This window comes from Miniopterus natalensis, chromosome 8 (assembly GCF_054644295.1).
Source record: "Miniopterus natalensis isolate mMinNat1 chromosome 8, mMinNat1.hap1, whole genome shotgun sequence".
In the NCBI taxonomy this organism is placed as follows: Eukaryota; Metazoa; Chordata; class Mammalia; order Chiroptera; family Miniopteridae; genus Miniopterus; species Miniopterus natalensis.
Window position 1 is genome coordinate 54,444,789 of NC_142088.1, and position 19,206 is coordinate 54,463,994.

Consider the following 19,206-nt stretch of genomic DNA (forward strand, 5'->3'; position numbering starts at 1 on the left):
AAAGCTAATCATGAAGGCATTCTTGGTAGCATATCTGTGAGAGGAAAATTCTGGTTTATAGTCTGGGGACTAACAGAATGTGCTGTGTGAAATGGCTCCAGAATAATCTTAAAGCACCACCATTTCATTTCAGAAAGTATTCAAAATAGCACCTTACCCTTCAGAAATCTCATGTTGACTGCCATAAGAATATATGAAATAACATGAAATGAAGATAGTGTGCCTTCTGCTGAATTTAAATTTGTGACTTAAGTTAAAGGGAGGAAGTGCTCGGAATAAAACATTTGTGAATTCTAAATAAATCAGTAAAACGAAGACAGACAGAAGATTTTCATATTCTCAAATATTTTCAGGAAAAGCGGTAAACTGAATATGCAAAGAGAAGATTGAGGAAACTTGACACACATACCTCTTCCCATCTGCACCACTAGTCACACTGAAGAGCCTCAGGCTGTGGAGGCAAAACCATGCAACGATTAATAAAGGTTTGTAGCAGAGCCACTTACCAGCAGCCAAGAGACTGACAAGGCTGTCTGAGTGTGCTTGGAGTGGGGAGCTTCAGGGTAGAGGTTCTGATTTTAAAAGAATTATTTAATTCAAAATACAATATAATGTTTAGGATGTAGGGTAATATGACACTTATGTGACTACCCAAAGCCACAGATAGACAAAATAGTTGATTTGATTCATTTTCAGTATTTTCTTCTATCAAATCTTTTCCATTTTCCTTCTTTCAGAGCAACCAGCTCATTCTAAAGAGAAATATCTCTTTCATATTTGATAGGACAAATCGGCAAGAGAAAAAGTAAGAAACAGGAATCCCAAAGACTCACACTCTGGAAAATGTGGCGTTGGATATCATTTGACAATATTTCTCTCCTGTCTTCTATAGTATTCTTTTCCCCTTGATGCTCAAGGCACTTAACCACCTCATTGAAGTATTTGTCTCAGGTTACATCTCATCAATCTCAGATGTACCAAATAAAGCCAAGTTTTAAATTAGTGACGGAACTTAAAATGGAATTCTCATCTTGATTCCAGATACTATTAATTAGAATATGTATACCACACAAAGGCGACCTAAGTGCAGTGGTTAATAGTGTGGACTCTAGAATCAGAATTGGCAGGTCTGAATCCAGGCTTCTCCACTGAATAGCTGTGTGACCTTCTGCAACTTAACCTCTCTCTGCCTCAGTTTTCTCATGTGTAAGCAGGGATAATAACAGTACCTACCTCAGATAATGATAATTAAATAAGTAAATATTTGATAAAGCTTAAAATAGTGTCTGCTACATACTAAGCACTATGTAAGGGTCTGTTAGGTAAACACACATGGTAATGAAACACCAAAGAAAATAAAGAACACAAGAAACACATATTGAAATCAAAACTCTTTGGCTGAAGAGTCCGTTGCCCAAAAAGGCGAATGACTAGGGTGACCACTATCTGGGTTTTCCCGTGATTGAGCAGTCTCAGAGAATTCTCAGGCTCCTTGCACTAGCTCAGAGAGGACCGTTTAAACACAGTCTTCCTCAATTACTTTGTATAGTTGAATCTACTGCCATCTCTGATTTGTTACTGAAGAAATTCCTGCAGATCTCCTTAAGGAAGATCAGTTCTCTAGCCACGCTTCCCCGTTTTCCGTTTTACTGCAGATAGACATGCTGTTTTGCACCTACTCCTCAAACACATTAGTGTTTTCACACCAGAGGCCTTTGTCCTAGCTGTGCCCTTTGGTAGCAATGTGCTCTTCCTTTCCTTTGTGTGACTGATTCCTTGTCATTCATAGTTTGCTTTAAATCTGAAGGCTTTTCCTTAACTGTTCAATCTAAAGCAGCAATCTAGATACCCTGTTATGTCAGCCCAATTTATTGCCAGCTGGTATTGTTTATTGCATTAGTTTATTGCCTTTATCCCTCCGCACTTCATGTGCGCTCCATTAGAACAAAGACTTTTTGGTCTTGTTCTCAAGTGGTCTCTAGAACCTAGCATAGTGCTGGCATTTAGTCAGCACTCAAATATTTCCTGAATAAGTAAATGCTAAATAAATTGTTCTCTTGCAACTACCTCCCACCTGCAGATTATTTCTCTATAAACTCTGCATTTACTTAGAAAAAGTGAGTTTAGCCCAGTCGGCGTGGCTCAGCGGTTGAGCATCAACCTCAGATCCAGGGGATTGAGGTTCAATTCCAGGTCAGGGCACATGCCAGGGTTTCAGGCTCAATCCCCAGTGGGGGGCATGCAGGAGTCAGCTGATCAATGACTCTCTGATCATTGATGTTTCTATCTCTCTCTCTCCCTCTCCCTTCCTCCCTCTGAAATCAATAAAGGCATATTTGAAAAAGAAAAGAAAAAAGTGAGTTTCCATGAAAGTACATCTGAAAACAACTGTCCCACAACATAGAACTCATTGACCATTTCTAAGGCACATGAATAAACATCCTCCAGAATAAATTAAGTCACCTGGAGTTTGTACCTTACTTTAAATTATTTTTATGGGAGAGTTATAAAAGCACTTGACATACCACAAAGCCATATATGAGTTGGTTTTGTTATTATTATCTACGGTCAGAGAGGGACACCACCACCTGTGCATATTTTCAAAGTATCACCAGGTCTCCTTACCCAAATCAATACATCCTGAGAAGTACTTGTAATCTCCAAACTGCTCATGACCTTAGAGTATACTATTCAAATCTGTTAAAATCCAAATGTATAATGAAGTCCTATTTAGTTCTAAAGGCAATTCCTAATGTGAAAAATCACAGACAAAATTAACTCTTGAAAGTCCCTTAAATCACCCATGAAGTACAGCATGCACATATGCCATTAATAAACATATCAGTCTGTTTTATTTCCTTCCCCAATATTATTGGAACAGAGAACAATTTCTTCAACTGATCATCAGATGAAATAGTTGGTCATTTACATATATTTAAACTTTAGAATTAAACTCAGCCCAATAAAACATTCACACAATGAAAACAGAAGTTGAGACTGACCAAAGAGAAACAGGAACACACACACACACACACACACACACACACACACACACACACACACACCATCTTGTTCATTCCTAATTATTCATTGATGGAGCAGAATGGATACTATGGATTGAACTGTGTGTCCCCAAAACTTCTATGTTGAAGCTCTAACCCCCAGTGTGACTGTGGGGTAGGACTTTAGGAGGAAATTACAGTTAAATAGAGACGTAAGGGTGGAGTCTTAATTCAGTATGATATGTGGCTTTATAAGAAGAGGAAGAGACAAATCTCCCTTCTTCATGTGAAGACAGCAAGACTAGCCATGCTGGTACCCTGGTCTACGACTTCTGTTATGGCATAGTAAAATCTAGGAAAATTCCAGGACAAATAGGATAGGGGAACTAAGACAGATAGTTAAACAGCACTTTGCAGCCACCTAGTAAATCCTATCTTCCCTAAACCAAGGACACTTGATAGTAAATGGTTTGTGTTAGATGGGCCAGGTACAGAAACCCAGGTATAGAAATTAGGGTACAGAAACACCAGGGCAGGAAGCCCCAGATGCCTAGCAAAGGGTGAAACTGGGAAAGCAAGAATCTTCTCCCCAGGGTAATCTGTCCTCCCCTGGCATATCACTGGTCATGCGGTTTAGATCCCCTGATCTTTTCCTCCCTAAAGATAACATCTAGGCCTCAGTTGTGTTTCAGCTCCAGGCCCAGAAAAGCAGCGAAACCAGACAAGTGCTGCTGTGGCTGTCTCAGGACCAGCTACGCTGACTAATGACCCCCTGCCCTGGCACCGACCAATCAGTGGAGACTACAACCAGGAAAGAGCACCCCTGGAAAGCTGATGAATATTCTACTGAGACGCTCCCCTGAGACCTCCCCTAAGATTTCCCCGCCTGCAAGAAAGAGACAAACATGCTCAGGAGAAAGGACCGGGTGCGCTCTCCCTTTGGGAGCAACCCCCTCTGCTCCCCACCCCCAGCTGCCACCCATTCCCTTTCCCCTCCCCTGCCCACACAGGCACGCATCTCCTAAACTCTAAGGGACCCCACGGGACTTGCAACCAGGGCAACAATGGGCAGAGGCAGCTCATCACGGGCTAACCCCCTGAACCTGTTCCCAAGGCCTCCTTTCCTCTGACTCCGAGAGCCAGGGCAGCCCAGCCTGGGCCCTCCTGTTGCATCTTCTATGCACCTTCCTTTTTTCACCATCCTAAGTATATTCTGCTGTGGCCAATAAATCCTTGCTTTCTTTTCTACACTTTGTCTCTTGATTGAAATCTTTCCCTCAAGAAGACAAGAAGCGAGGTCTCCTCATCGTCTCCCCGGTCACACTTCCAGTCCCCAGAACTGTGAGAAATAAATGTCCATTTCTTAAGACTCCCCGTTTACAGTACTTTGTTCCAGCAGCCTGAGCTGACCAGTGCAACAAGGAACACATTGTAACTCGTGCTCCCGCTCTCTTTCTCTTACTTCCTCAGTCCCCAAAACCCTGTGCTCATGCTTAATTTACTTAAATTAAATGTGCACGTGATGCAGCTCTTCTGTAACACATTGAATCATAACTGTCCATTACTACCTTGAATGGAGTTGATAATACTTATTAGCCAGATATCCAGCAAAGCCTGGGAGGACAGGATACACGGGAAGTTAGAACAAACACAAAGGAGTCAAGAAAATTTGGGCACAAAGCTTCTCCAGAAGAAATCCTGAAGTGTATGCCCAGGGTGGATTTGAGCTTGAGCATCTAAGGGCAGCAGAAAGGCTTGGGAACTAGGTCCTAGAAGTTTGAGAAGGAGATGAACAAAGATGATTTTAAAAATGGCATTGGTAGCAAGGACAACTTTCTCTGTTTTGCCTAAGGCTCTTCCTACTCATAAATGTAATAACTGTGAAAATTGCTTAGTGTGTTATTAATCTTACAGCAGACAAATAAACAGCCCCACTTACCAGCTCTTCATATGCCAGCCTCTCTATTCATCCTCTCAGAGGACACAAGGAGAACATTCACTTCCAAAACGACAAAGGGAAAGATTACCTATTCTTATTCACACTTACACACAAAGGTAAGAGAATCATCTCCAAAGAGAAATGGATTTTGTGATCTTCAGGAGGGAAAAAAAAAGAAGCCACTTCATTTATGCTTTAACAAAATAGAAAATTTTAAGTTAGAGATACTGAATGCTGAGGATTCGAGATAACTTTTAACTGACTTTAATGGATTCTTTTTTTGAGACTCTGTCCTTTATGGTCTTTTTGAATTTCCAATTCCCTCCATCTTAACTGTCAAAATAGATGGGGTGTTCTGTCCATTACAGTAATTAGTCTAAATGAGGAGAGAGCTGTGAGAGGAATGCAGAAGCCACAGAACATTAGTGCTAATGCTGTTTGTGTTTCAGATATGAACAATAGGCCTCGATATGCATTCCAAATGACAGAACCACCCAGACATTCTGTCAATAGCATTCTTTGACACCTATTGTGTGTAGAACACCAGGCCTGGCTGCTGTCTGAAGAAAGAAAAGAAACACTGGACAGCCTTTATCTTGCAGCTTACAAGGCTGCAATTCTCAATGGACCAAGACACTTTGGGAAGTCATCTCCACAAGAAGAGGCCATTTTATCAAAAATGATGACAATTGTTAAGGACTGAATTGTATCTCTGTCAGACAAATGTAAAGTCGTGTTGCCCTAAATTTAAAGAACATGATTTCAGGAGACTGTGACTCTTATTATTCTTTAGGAAAATCTCAATATTGTCTATTACCTGAGTATCTCATGAACAAAATAAAGCCTATTAAAAACAATTTCTTTAAACTGGTCATCTCCACAAATCAAATCAGCACAAGGTATTCTTTGTGTGAATGTGAGAGATTTATAACAGTTAGCTTTGAGACTGGTACTGGTAGATGGTCTTACTAACAGGAATTGGATTTACTCTAATCCTTTGACCATCCCAGAGCAAAGACTTTCTTCAAAAAGACTTTCCTTTTAAAGACTGAAAAAAATTAATCTACTTTAACAATTTCACGCAGATTTAAAAATAACATTTGTGTGAAATTTCAGCACCAACTGAAAACCTGCTTGACTAGCTACAGAAATATTTTCAGGCTGACACTAGAATCAATATCATACTAATCAGGGCTGAGCTGTGAAGTAGACATACGTAACAAGCGTGACTCATGGGATAGAATTATAAACAACTTCATTTTTATCTCCACTGTCTCTTCAGATTTATTCTGCTGGATTAGTATTTCCACTGTCTCCAGATGAAAATTCAAGCAGTCCCCACTACTTTTTCTGAATACACTTAAATTAGTAAAAACCCTAGTCACTTTAAAATACAAAACAACATTTTATTTCATTAATAAATCAAAAGTCCAATCTTAAATTAAAGCTTAAGCTTCTCCACCACAGCTAAAGCCTATAGGAGGGAAATGTACAGTTGGAGAAGAACAAATGATCTTCTCTCTGTTCCACTTAAAGTTCTACTTTTCCACCCCAAGGTTAAATGGGAAAATCTGGAAGACAGGAGGTTCAAAAGAGACCTTACTTTAAAAAAAAAAAAAAAAGAGACCTTACTTTGATACAGGCATTCCAGAGGTCCAGGGACCCAATGGTCCATGACACCCTGTGGGTTCTTGGCTTCACACAAGAAAGAATTCAAATACAAGCCAACATAGAGTTTAAAGTGAAAGTGAGTTGTATAGAGTTTAAAGTAAGTTTATTACTGAAGCAGTGAAACAGAGAATGGGCTACTCCACAGACAGAGCAGCCCCCTTTAGTAGAATTTGCTTCCTTTATTGAGGTTCATTTAATCATGGGGTAAGGTATTCAAATGGCTGGGAGGAATATTCAGGATCTTCTAGGGAAAGGGGTGGAGATTTCTCAGAGGAGGTCCTTGGGCCATTTTGTGTCCTTATATGGGTTTTCCACTTCTGATCATGGTGTGTTGTTTAGCATGCTAATGTATTACAATGAATGTATAATAAGACTAGGGGTTACTGTTAGGTGAAATTAGTCACCATGGTGGATCGAGCCGGTCTCTGCCTGTTTAAAACTATAAATCCAGCAGGGGGTGGTCTTCTTGACAGTTCCTATAGCTTTTATTGATTGCAGCTGTTTTGCCACATACTCTACCTCAACTTGATTAATACTCTTGTGAGCTGGTGTTGGTCCTTTCCAGGTTTGCCATATGTTTACAGGTGTGCTCTTTTGTGGGTTCTTCTGAGATCACCCATATACAAACGCACCCATATACACGAAGCTGGAGAGCTCTCAGCTGCGGTACCTATAACACCTGAGAAGAATTCTCCATATCATCAGCTAATGTTCCTTCCTCATCTTTGGTCATGCCAAGAATCCCTCCAGGTTCTTTGGTTGTGACTGGGTCACTTTTCTAGGTATCTTCTTGGACATAACAAGATCACCACAGACCAGGTCTCTCTCAGAACATGGAGCCCACACCTGTTTCATAGAAAATATTCAAGAATTAACACATTGATTTACTTATTTTCCAAATGCTTTCTGAGCTTCCATTAGGTACCAAGCACTCTTAAAAACATCATATACTAAAATATAAATGAGTAGTCAGGCTTAAATTGTACCTTTCCCAAGGGACATTTGCATTTTTAAAAGACAGAGTTTTTAAACCACATAAATAAATCACACAACCCTAACCACACAGATGGCTTTATTCAGTAGAGTCCCAAAAGCTTATCCAGAAGACACAGCATGAGACCTCTACATGGAGGGCACTCCAAGGGTGAAGCCAGTGGGCTTTCAACTTTCAATAAGCGACAAGATCACTGCTTTAACTCAGTGTTTTCAACCTTTTTCATCTTGTGGCACACATAAACTAATTACTAAAATTCTGTGGCACACCAAAAAATACATTTTTTGCCTATCTGGCAAAGGTATAGCTTTCATTCATTCACACCAGAGGGCTATTGCTGTGTTGGCTGTTCCTTTTTTTTTAATTTCATGATTTATGGGAAAAGAGGTCAGTGTTCCTAACCAAAGAGTAAGGTATTGAATGTTTTAAAAATTCTTGCTACACAGCGGTTGAAAATCACTTCTTTAACTTAAAAAAGTTACTTTTTAATTGTGTTGTTATTTGGGGTCATTTGAGGATGGCTGATAGATTGTAGGGAATGGAGGGGCTAAATCCCTTCAAGTTACTCCTTGATTCTGTTTTCGTATCATTAATATTTATAAATTCTGTGTTAGTATTAATTTTTAATAACAAAATTATAGGATACCTGTGCTGGAAGAGACCTTAGAAACTCTGTTCAAAGTCTCTCTGTACATATCTTTCCTGTGTATGCATATGTAAGATTACATGGGTGAGTCTATGGGAACTTTTGTTAAATAAGAATATGCTCTGAGAATGCATGCAGAAAATGCATGAATATGAGCTCTGATTGCTTTTGGCAGTTGTTTGGATTACAGAACCATTTATCTTGCACCCTCAGCTCACAAGGGTGAAGGCTAAATTATCAAATGGGAAATCTACTTATATATGAGGGAAATTCATATATATGGTCTAGCTTGAGGAGTTTGATTCAGGGGGAAAATATTACAAGAGGCTAATCAAGGTCCTTTCACTCATAATTTGCTAGGGATCTTTGTGTGGGATGCTTGACATTTTAAACCTGAAGGAGACTCACTAGAGGGAGTTTCAGAGAGCACAAAGACAGGTGGAAGTGCATTTGAGAAATAGCCAGGAGGCCTGTGTGTATGAGTTTATTAAAAGAGAGAGAGAATGGAAGGTAAGAGGAGTAATGAGGTAAAATAAGAGTAGATTTTGGAGGACACTGGTTCTCAACCCTGGATGCTTATTAGAAGCCCTTGCGGACCTTTCAGCAAATAGCAATGCTCCAACCATAAAAACAAGGAAATCAACATTTCAGGGGTCAGAACCCCCGCAACAGGAATATTTCTTTAAAGCTCATCAGCTTGTGTCTAACGCAGGGATGGGGAATGTCAGCCCGCAGGCAAAAATCATTTGGTCTGGCCCTGCCAAGGCCTCACCAAAGAGAAGCAGTTCCAGCCGTCATATTAAGGTGAGTTAATTAACTGTTTGACCAAATATAGCATGCTAATGTTTAAGTTGATAATTTTGTACCGCCCGAATGATGTTATAAATATCCAAATGGCTCTTGGCAGAAAAAAGATTCCCCACCCCCGGTCTAATAGGAGCCAAGGTGGAAAATCTCTGTAGGATCTTGTAGATGACTTAACTGACTTTGGGTGAAATGGGAAACCACTGGAATAGGGGTTTTGAGCAGAGGAGTGTCTGATCTCAATTAGGTTTTAAAACAGTCCCTCTCCCTACAGTGTTGAAAATAGATCATAAGTGGACAGAGGCCATAACTAATTTTAGAATGCCTTTGCAATAATCTAGATGATGGTGGTTTGATCCAAGTGGAGCAATGGTGGTGTGAGTGGTTGGACTCTGGATATATTTGAAGAGAGGACTGACGGGATTTACAGATGCATCTGATGTGAGGTCAGAGAGAAAAATGGAAGTCAAGGGAGACTCAACAGCTGTTTGTTGACCTAAGTATATTCTTTCCTCTGACAAACTCTGGAAGTACCTATTATCCTTGCCCTAGCTTTTCTTGATGCTTCCCCCAACTGTGGTACTCCATTCTCTCCATGCCCCTTTCCTTCTCCCCATGTTTCCATCTCAAAATCTTGCTCTTATGAAAAAATCTTTAAAACTTCATAAAATCTGTACACTTTTGTTAACCAGTGTCACCCCAATAAATACTGAGATATAAATGAGTAGTAAGGCTGACAGTGCATCTTTTCTAAAGGATATTTGCAAAGAAACAGTGTCTTTTAAACCAACTTCTTGAATAAAGACCTATTCTGATCTTAATCACACATATTGACTTATTCTATGGAGCAAGTTCTAATAGCAGACCTAGTACAGTATTTCTACTTTGGAGAGGTTTTAGAGAACAGTAACAAGAAGTAAGGAATGGCCGGCTGATTATTTAGAAGCTTAGTTTACATAACAATTCTATTGCTTTTCTCTAGATCAAGAGCCTATTTGAAGCAGTTTGTAAGTAGACTAATGGATTTGGGGGGGGGGGGGGAGACAAGGGAGGGGCCTAAAGCCCCAGGCCATCCCTTGGCACAATCACTATTTTCATGCCTATTCAATTTCTTTATTATTATTTTTAATCAATAAGATAGAATATCTGTGATAGAGGAGATCTCAGAAACCATCCGTTTCATATCTCTAAGATTCCAGAAAAGGACATTGAGCCTTGGAAAGGCTGAATATCTCACCCAACGATCCATTATTACATCAGATGGGAGGGTCTTTTAATATTGCACCAAAGCTCAAGCTCTTCAGACTTAAGAGAGAATGAAAATCCATTCAAACTTCAAGCATCAGTGATCTCTTAGCTAGAAGTGTAGACTTCACTTAAAATTTTAATTTATTTCATTTCCTTTCCTTTATTAAAAATAATGTGTACTATTATAACCAGTGAAACAATGCAAGGTTGGTTGTATGCAGAGCAAGTTAGTAATTTCCTTATGTCCTGCATTCTCAGTCTCCTGAGATAACTTTGTGTATGTGCATACAAATAATTATATACACGCATATACATATTATAGTTTATATCATTTTTTTAAAAAATAAGTGTATACATATGCATATAAACTCTATGTGTGTATATATGCACATATATAATTACACTATAACCTTTCTTACTTAATGTTTCATGCATATCTCTCCCAGAAAATAAATACATAGCTATATTTCATAGAATGAAAATATGACAATTTATTCTCCCAGTGTAACTCTTGATAAATATAAATATTTTGGGGTTTTTGCTTCTAGAAACACTAAAAACAAAAACAAACACACACACAAAAAAAAACACACATATACATTTATTCTTACATCCTGATGCTTTTATTTTTACAGGATATATTCTCTGAAGGCTTGAATAAAGTAAATGACTATTAAAAAGTTTCTCCTTACCTCCTTTCTGTAAATTCATTCACTAGACTCTTCTTACCATAAGCCTTTGACTTTTTCCTTTTATTAATTTATTCGCTGTATAAATATGTATTTAGTCCTGAGACACTTTCCTGGATCCCATATTTTTATTTGCTGTTCAAATATCAATATGGTTCTTAATAAATGATTGTTCTCCATATATAGCTTCAACCCATCCACCTCCCGTTGCCTACTATGGTAGCTAAAACACCATATAAGCATTCCAGGTCTGTATCTGTGAAAAGTAATAAATCATTTCTAGAAATAACCTTGTTTGCCTTAGGCCGGGACTTTCATTTTGCCAGAGAAAACACCTTGTGCAAAGGGCACTAGAAAATTATGAGTAGTAGGACCCTGATTAGCCTCTTGTGGTCTTTCTTCCCTAAATCAAAACCTCAGGCAAGACCAGATTGCATTTCCCACATATATAAGGAGAACTGCCATTTGAAAATTTAGCCTTCACCCTGGTGAGCTGAAGGTGCAAGATAAATGGTTGTGCAGGCTAAACAATATCCAGAGAGAATCAGAGGCAGAATTGGTGGATTTCTTACACATGTGCTCAGAGCACATTTTTATCTAAGAAATCCCCACAGACTCTCTCTCTATGCATAAATTCTCACCTACACAGGAGAGACAGTGACAGAGATAGCTGCCTTTCACATATAAATAAAATGCCATTTTCTGATTATAACAAGGACATAGACCTTGTAATGGTTGGAAGGCGGGGTCCCAACTTGAATAGAAAATCAGTACTCAATAAGAGACCCTATAACAAAGAAGAGGCACTGAAATAGTAAAGATCAGGATCTCTGGAGTCAGAGACACATGGATCCAAAACCAGACTCTCTTTGTATCTTTATGTTGACTTTGGTTAAGTCATTTAATGTCTATTAAAGCCTTGCTCCCCTCATCCATAAATGATAACATAAATATTCTTATGGCTGTTGTAATCATTACATGAGTATTAAACACAGAGTATGGCATTTGCCACATAGTAAGTACTTGAATATCTGTTGTCATTATAATGGTCAAAGGAACTTCAACTTTGCCATTAGTCTTTTGATCAGGTAGAATTAATTATCTTGCATTACATTCAAAGAGTATTATACAAAACTACCGAAGGCCTAGGGAAAGGGTTAGCTATTAGATAAAATAAAGAGTTTATATCAATAAGGTGGCAAAGCACAATAGAATACAGAAAGCTAAGAATAGAAGAAAGACCCAAAGATAGTCCACAGGTATACTTCAGGACTGTGTTGGGAATTCAGGAGTCAAAAATAACTAGAAAATAAAGTACAAGTAGAAGAAAATAAAAGAAATACAAGAAAATAAAAGTACAAGTAAAAAGACAAATAAGCAGACTGGTAAGACTGGAGTTTGTATTATCACTAAGATTATGGTCTCCAAGATCCTCTGGAGATAGGAACATGTAGCAAGAATGGCATTGAGATGCCTGAGTGTTTGTATGTGGTAGGGCCCGAGGAAAATTAAGGGAGGATGTCAATATAAGAGATAAACTGGGGGAGGAACCCTAGAGTCCTGCTCTCCTTGTAATTTCAACTTTGCATGAAAATTCCTCTCAACAGGAGTATATGGACACAAGAGGCTACATAACCACATTAAAGCAGTTAATGCAAATCTGATACTCAAATGCCTAGAATTCCTCAGCTCAGTGTGCAGAGGGAAAAAATCAATTACTAAGGTTCAGGGCCTCTATTACAAAGTCTAATGTTATTTTAATACAGAAGATAAAACCGTAGGATTATTGATTTATAAGGTACTGGGCTACCACTAAAGACAAAAAAAAAAAAAAAGACAGTTCTCCATTTTCCACACCAACAAAATCAGAACACTGATAATTCAAAGATTGTTGTGTACTATTTATTTTCTTCAGAGATTAGATTTCATATCCTTTTAATCTCCAGTTCATTGCCTGACTGCTCAAGTACTCTGCACTTTCTCTCAGCTGCCTGAGCACTCCTCACGCCTATCTTGAAAGACTTGGGGGTCAGTCAGCCAGTCAGCAAAAAAATTAAGAGACATAGCCCGTGCGCTGGCTCAGGGCAGTGGGCACACCTTTAACTCAGCTGTAACAGAGCTCTGGTAAAATATTCAGAGAGATACACCACTCTAAATGGAGATGAGATCAGCCTCGAGAATTTTAAATGGAAAAAAGTGAATTTCCATTCCACCTTCTTTAGTATTTCTAAATAAGCCATTTTCAGACTTCAAAAGGTTCAAATGATAAATTCCAGGAAACAAGGCTCCAGAGCATCTGATAAATAAATCCTAGTTTCATTACAGGACTGGCTCCACTTGTGCAAGATGAATAGTATCAGAAATCTAGAGGCAGTGCAGCACAGTAAGAAGATTCTTGCGCTTAGAGTCAGAAGGTATGTTTTGAAGCACGTATACCACATTCTATCGGGGTGAGCTTAGCCTGTTTACCAGCCTATTTTGGAGATATGGGGAGATAATGTAAGTGAAAATATTTTATTAAAAGTAGAGCATTATTGATTTTATACATTAATATTAAATATAAGGAAGTTATTTTACTTTAATATCAATGAATTTTTCTTATGATCGTCACAAATAAATATATATGTAATCAATATTGTGTACCTGGTGGAGCACTGAACTACTAAAGAAATATAAATAAGTCCTTCAACATAAAAGGACTCTTAATATTTAGTTGAGTTCCAAGTAACTGCTCATACTTTACTTGACTATTTGTCCCCAAAGAAGACAAAATTACTGAAGGTTTATCAGTTAAACTTCTGAAAAATAACAATCAGTTTTATTTAAGTCATAATAATGTTTTTAGGTCTTGGGATGTGATGGAATGAATGTGCTAGAATGAGCAAAGGCACAAAATCGGAGTGGCATTTATTCAAATTCCTTAATCACTGGGCTTTCCTGTTTTTATTTCACTAGTCTCTGTTTTTTCATTGCACTTGCTATTCTCAAAAGACCATACTCTACATAAACCCATCAAGAAGAGTAAATTATGTAAATTTCTCATGTAAATGTACTTAAACAATTAAACAGATATTCAAAGTAAAAGAACAAAAGCAAAAAAACCGCTAATTCTAATTAGAGAGCAATCACCCACAGGCTAAATTCTCTTACTACCACTTAGCAAGGGGCTTCTTAATGTCTACTGTGTACATGTATTTCACATAATTACTTTAATGCTTATAGATGTGCATATATTAAATGTATACATATAAAAGCTCCTTAAAATTGATTCATGTTTTTCCCCCCACAAATTGTTCCTCTTTAAAATAGGTTGCATATTTAAATCATTATATTAACGGAATCAAATCAGAAACAAACATCCTTTAGCCCTTCTTGCTATTATAGAATATCAGGATCGGCAGCTGCCTTCCATTAAAGCTATCAGACTGGACTTTCATTTGCAGAATAAGACCCATTGATTGTGTCCAAGAGCATCAGTTTTGTCCTTTAATGACCCATGAGCTCCTTTCAAAAGCAGTTCAGTAATGGTTACTACATTAAAACTTCAAACATGCATAGCCACAAGATGCGTTTCTAAAACACAGCCTTCATCAGCATCTCAGAGTCATGTGGAAGGAAGAATATTGGCCTGGGAGCCAAACACCTGGCTGCTAGTGCAGACTCTGGTTGCTGTAAGGTTGCCATAAAAAATACAAGACATCTTGTTAAATTTTAATTTAAATTCAATAAATTATGTTTTAATATAAGTATCTCCCCAATATTACATGGGCCATACTTATATTAAAAAACGATTCACTGGATATCTGAAATTCAAATTTAATTAGGCATCTTGTATTTATATTTGCTAAATCTAGCAACCCTACTTGGGCAAGCTAATGATGGCCTCATCATTTGAGAAGTAAGTGCAGGAGTTGGACAGAATGACCTCCAAGTGAGACACCATAAAAAATATTGGGCTTGTAGGTAAGCAAGAGGCAAAATTCACCATATTTGTATTCCCTAATTCGTAAGCAGAGATTCATAAAATCACTCACATTTAAAACCAAAACAAACTAGCCTGGTAGTAGAAATGAATACAATATCTCTGTAAATTTCCAAACATGGGGGGGAAAAAGCTCAGGCATTTTAACAGCTTTTGTATTTGCTATCTGTTGCTGCATAATAAATTACCCCAAAACTTAGTGGCTTGAGACAAATTTATCATCTTTATTATCTTACAGTTTCTGAGGGTCGGAAATCCACGAACAGCTTAAATGGGTCCACTGGTTCAGGTTCTCGAAGGTTGGGGTGGCAACCGATTGATGTTTCTCCCTCACACTGATGTTTCTCTCTCTCTCTCTCTTCCTTCCCCTCTCCAGAATCAATAAAAACCATACTCGGGTGAGGGTTAAAAAAATTTAAAAGACTACAATGAAGGTTTAACTGGGCTACAGGCATCTCAAGGGTCAAACAGAGACAAAGACACTTGTAAACTTTTATGTGTGAGTGTTGACAGGATTCAGCACCTTGTGGGTTGCTGGTCTGATGGCCCCCATTCCTTGCTGCCTGGGGGCTGAATGCTGCTCTCAGTTCCTTGCTGCATGTGCTGCACGTAGGGTAGCTCACAGCAAAGCAGCTCGCTTCATCAGAGCAAGCAAGCAACAGGAACCAGAGACAGACTAGACACAGTCTTTTGTAACCTAATCTCAAATGTGATATGCCATCACGTTTACCATTTTCTGTTTCTTAAAAGCAAGTCAGTGAGTCCCACCCACAATCAAGGGGAGGAGATCATCAAAAGGTGAATACAAGGAAATGGGGATCATTGGGAACCATTTTAGATACCATCTGCTGCGCTTAAAAAAATTATGAAATAATTGCTGAAAAGCTAATCTTAGGTAAGAGGAATTTATAATTAGTTCAAATGGAGAGCTCTTAAAAAAATGGTGGTCAATATTACAGACATCAGGCTTTGATCAAAATGAAATTATATCATTATGGTAGTATATGCATTAAAAATAGATGGATTTATTCTTTCTAAGGATTGCAAATATAAATGCTACTTTTCCAGAGTGAAACATGCCAGTAGAGATTTGGTTTATCTCTTTTTCAAAAGGCAACAGCCATTCAGATGTGTCAAAATATAACTTTATTTATTGATTAGAACTTAGCATGATTATTAGTTTTTATTTCCACTGATGATACAACAAGCTTAATCTTGCCTTTTACTTGATCATTTCTGGTTTTAAAATACTATTTTGGGTTAATAATCAGTCAATTTAGGATTTAAATTCAGGCAAATTTAACCTGTGGCTCTCAAATTTAAACATGCAGAAAATTTATCTTGGGGTATATATCCGTTTCCTAGGACTGCCACACACAAAAAAAAGTACCATAAACCAAGTGGCTTAAAACAGAAATTTATTCTTTCACAGTTCTGGAGGCTAGAAGTTTGAAATCAAGGTGTTGGAAGGGCCATCTCTCTATAGGCTCTAGAGGAGGATCCTTCCTTGCCTCTTCCCAGCTTCTGGTGGTTACCAACAACGCTTGGCCTTCTTTGGCTTGCAGATGCATTGCTCCAATCTCTGCCTCTGTGGTCAGAATGTTTTAATCCTCTGTTCTGTATCTTCCTTCACATGGCAGTCTCCTTTTTGTTTCTTCTGTTTGCAAAGTTGCCTCATCTTATAAGATATGAGTCATTGGATTAGGACCCACCCTAATTTGGTAGTACCTCCTTTTAACTTGATTATATCTGCAAAGACTTTATTTCCAAATAAAATCACATTCACAAGTACTGAGAATTAGGACTTCAGCACATCATTTTGAGGAACACAACTCAACACACAACAGGGTGCTTGATTAAGAAGCAGAGTCTAGCCTCCTATCCCCTGGGATTTTGATTCTATGGGTCTGAGCAGAGGGTTAAGGATCTGCCAGATGACAAACTCTGCAAGTATGTTCTGTAGGAGTGGTGCACAAACCACAATGGCAAACTCTGCTCAAGCCAACCAGCTATACTTTTCCCACTAACTGTTGTTAGACAAACAATAATTAAAAACCTCCAGTCTTTGTCTTCTTCATTCTCTTAATAGGAATATTTAGATGAGGGGCAATGTGGCAAAATGGCATAAGTATAAATATTGGCTCCACACTAGCCATATGACTATAATTTAATCCCTGAACCTCCGTTTCTTCAACTACACCACTGTTTTCCTTAGAAATAAATGGAATAACATTTGTAAAAATATCTAGCCAGTTCAAAATATTACACTATTAGGATTTTTAAATGGCAATAAAAATTTATTCATGTCATTTAATCCAATAATTCCTCTTCATTCATCATTCATTTGTTTAACAAAAATTTATGAAGTACATACCATATGCCAGACATTGAGCTTGGCCCAAGGGATGCAACAGAGTGCAATAAGTATAGTCCAAATTTCATATTCTGGAGGAACCATAACTTAAGGAAATAATCTAAAATATTAAAAGAAATCATAATCATAAAACTATTCATGACATTAATAAAATAATGGAAACAATAAATATCTAACAAGAAGAAAATATTTTATCTACTGAGTGAAACACTGCAGGCATGAAATAAAAACTATGTAGTAATTTGGAAAAATGCTTCTAACGTAAAATAAAAATGAGGGCGCAAAATTGTTTGTATACCATGATTACAAATATATAAAAATAGAAATGTAGAAAAAGAGTGGACTAAAACTGACCAAAATGAAATAATGATAAAGATAATAGCATTATGAGTAACCTTTTTTTTAACTCACTGGATGGAAGCATTAGTTTTTTCTTTACCTGAGTTTAAGTTGGGTTATATTTATTTGTTTAGATTTTTTTTTAGTTTTCCACAGAGGAATTGCTTTTGAATCAGAAAAAAGAAAAAAAATCATATTTTTAAATTAGTTGCATACCATCTGGATGTACTGCCTGACTGACACTATATCTACAAATGTTAGGTAGATCCAGCTTTCTCCAGGTGTGTGAGGTCTTCTTGAGGTATGCAGCCCAAATGAATCTCTTTTAAGACCAGATGCACTGGGCTTCTTCCAACATGCCACCATGCATTCCTCCTCTCCCCCAGTATCCTTATGTGGGGGCTCAGTATTTTGCTGGTCTTTCTAACTGGAGCAGCATCTAAATAATAGGCACTTAACTTATATCTGCAGGATTGAACTGAAATGCCTTAAAAATGATTCCAAGATTTCTCTCTCCTCTTTGTGATACTTTGGAGCATATGAGACAATAACTACAGTTTGAATTAATTTTCCCAGGAATATTACTTTGGGCTTCATTCACACTAATAGGCCCTGTGCTGTGAGCTTGGTGAGGAAGATGGAGGTGTTCCACTCCCAATTTTTTGACCACCAAGGACTCTCTCACTCCCATTCCTCTCTCAGTTCTAATTCCAAGCTGCTAAGATGTTCACTTTCAAAATTGCTTTTATTAAACAAAAACCTAATTTCCCTTTTTATTAAGGATAAAAACTAACTTCCAGTCAGAGCTTTAGACAAAAATGAGATAGAAAAATTCCAGCTGAGACCAAGCGTATTTCACCCTTTGATTATCCTGAACAATGACTTTTTAAATTTTATTTTGTATTGGTTTCAGGTGGACAGCTTAGTGTTTAGACAATTATATACCTCATCCTTCACCTCTTTCACCCATCCCCCAAACCCGCTCCCTTCCAGCAACCACCAGTCCACTCTCTGTATGTGTGACTCTGTTACAATTTTGCTTGTTTGTTTATTTTGTTCTTTAAATTCCACATGTAAGTGAAATCATATGGTATTTGTCTTTCTCTGACTGACTTATTTCACTGAGCATAAAACCCTCTAGGTCCATCCATGCTGCTACAAATCATCAAGATTTCATTCTTTTTTATGGCCAAGTAATATTCCGTTGTGTAAGTGTACCACAGCTGTTTTATTCACCCATCTACTGATGGACACTTGGGTTGCTTCCAAAGCTTGGCTATTGTAAATAACACCATAATTAACATAGGGGTGCATATATTCTTTCAAGCTAATGTTTTGGATTTCTTCAGATAAATCCCCAGAAGTGAAATTGCTGGGTCATAAGGACAATTAGTAACATTGAGCATCTTTTCATGTCCTTTGACCTCCTAGGCAGAGTGCCAGAGGCCCAGAGCAGGGCTCTGAGGCAAGTTTATAATCAATGACTATAAAAAATACTTCCCAATGTGCTTTAACTCT